This window comes from Buceros rhinoceros, unplaced genomic scaffold (genome assembly GCF_000710305.1).
Source record: "Buceros rhinoceros silvestris isolate BGI_N320 unplaced genomic scaffold, ASM71030v1 scaffold5757, whole genome shotgun sequence".
Taxonomy (NCBI): domain Eukaryota; kingdom Metazoa; phylum Chordata; class Aves; order Bucerotiformes; family Bucerotidae; genus Buceros; species Buceros rhinoceros.
This window is the reverse complement of record NW_010423839.1, coordinates 6,403-8,733: the sequence shown is the minus strand read 5'-3', so window position 1 is coordinate 8,733 and position 2,331 is coordinate 6,403.

Genomic DNA, 2,331 nt, shown 5'->3' with positions numbered 1-2,331 from the left:
CTCTTCCACCTTAATACAAAATGGACTGTTGGCAGGTGGTACCAAATCTGTTCAGGCTTACATCTCTGCAGCAGGGGGTACTTTTGCTGCCTGCAAGATAGCTGTGGAAGTAGGGGGGCGGCCCATTACTGCACCCTCCTTTTCTTTTGCTCCTCTCTGCGAGACCTCAATTTGCCTGGTTTTATACCTTATTAATCTGTTTTTCGTAAGGAGGCATCATCTTTCTCTTTATTGCAGTCATACCACCAGAGATGTTGTGTTGGTGTACAGCCCTTGCGCCTGCATTTGCATAGGGGTGTGCAGGGCTCCCGGATTGAAATGGTGGTGGCACTCAGCCGAGTGAATGCTCAGAAAAGTGATCTCCGCACAGTACTGACTGTCTGTGGTTAAGACCTAATACACTTTAGAAGAACTTCCCTGTTCTGTGATATGCAGCCCGTGTTCCACTACTGTGTTATGAAGGGTCGGTGTTTTAGAAGATTTTTAAAAGGCTAGTGGCAATATTGCCCGGGTGAGCAGAGCAGCCAGCGGGCAGAGCAGTGCCTTCAGAGTAACGCAAAATCCGGTTTTAACATAGTACTGTGAAACTGAAAAACTCCTTCTTCCACCTTAGCTGTAAATCAGAAAGGTTAGTAGCTTACCTGCTATGCACCCAAAGTTCTTTTATTCTAGTTTTGAGATGATGCAGAGAGCGCCAGTATTTAGGCATGGAGACAAGTTGTTCCCTGTGCTTGTGCGCGCGTGCATCTTGGCCTTGCCAGCACCAAAGTTTGTCCCTGTTAACAGATACACTTAAGCCATATCATTTCCTCCTGCACCTGCTGCTAATTGTATCTTCAATGGGTTGCACTGCTGCCAAGTTAGCAAGTCTTCACAAATCAATTTGAAAGCAGCCTTACTCCACTTAGGAACTTAGCTGCTAATCACTACTGCTCATTTCTGCTCTCTGAAGGGCCACTTGAAGGGCAGATTACTCTGCAGCAAAGCATTCATTCACTGCAGTTATGACCAGACGCTTGTGTAATTGAGCTGAGCTCTGTGGAATAGTGCAGATGAATCACTGCAGCGTACTATTTTTACACTATGTTCAGCTTGCGTTTGCAACAAGAACTTGTTTGAAGCCTGAGAGATTTTTTTTAAATTAAAAAAAAATAAAAAAGGAGGGGGGCTACCAGTAATATGTGCTAAAAGCAGTGCATCACCATCTGTTATATTGCAGATGATGTGCTGCTCCCGTGAGGTGCTGCTTTGGCTCAACAATTTACGTTTGCATGCTAATTTGTAATACTGCTCTAACTTCATAGTGGTGCTCTTGTACCAAGTTATACTACTCTTTTCCACTTCCATATAGCTATTAATGCCATAGTTGATTCTGGATTTGCCTTCTTTGTGTTTATAGCAGTGTCCTCTCCTTTCCTACCCGCTTTTGCAGCCTTAAAACTGCAAAGCAGTGTTAGGAGAAGTAGCAAGCTTAACTGCTTATTGTGGTGCTCTGAGGGAGCTGTTGTGATGTTGTTAATTTAAGGAAAAAAATCACCCAACCCCAAAACCAAATAACCATGCATGTATCTTGTTTATTTGTAAATTTTATTCCAATTTATGGTGACTTTTTTCCTAATTAAACTTACCCTAGTGGTACATTGTGTTGACTTGATGTGTGATGTGCTGAAGTTAGTGCACTGTTCAGTGAAATTATGCTTTTTAATTTAAGGAAACTCTAGGAATTCTTGTAGTAAGACTAATGTTCTGACATAGTTCTGGCATAACATAATAACGATAATATGTAGCAGTGGTGCAGATGCTTTGTGAAGTATTACAGGGCAGAACATGGCATTTCAGAAGGTACCATAGTGGTGTTGCACAGGAGAAGGACTTGTGGGTGATATGAAGGTTGGAGGTGTCTTGGACATAGTGATCGTGAGATGGTAGAGTTTTCAGTTCTTGAGGAAGTAAGAAGTGGGGGTCAGTAGAACTGCCACCTTGGACTTCTGGAGGGCAGAATTTGGCCTGTTTAGGAGGTTGGTTGACAGAATCCCTTGGGAGGCAGTGCTGAAGGACAAAGGAATCCAGGAAGGCTGGACTTTCTTTAAGAGGGAAATCTTTAAGATGCAGGAACGAGCTGTCCCAGTGTTCTGTAAGATGAGCTGGCAGGGTGGAGGGCCAGCCTGGCTAAACAGAGAGCTTTGGCAGGAACTGAGGAAGCAAAGGAAAGTCCATGGCCTATGGAAGAGGGGTTAGGCCACTAAGGAAGACTACAAGGATTTTGCTAGGCTATGCGAGGAGAAAACTAGAAAGGCTAAAGCCCAGCTATAACTTCATCTGACCACTGCC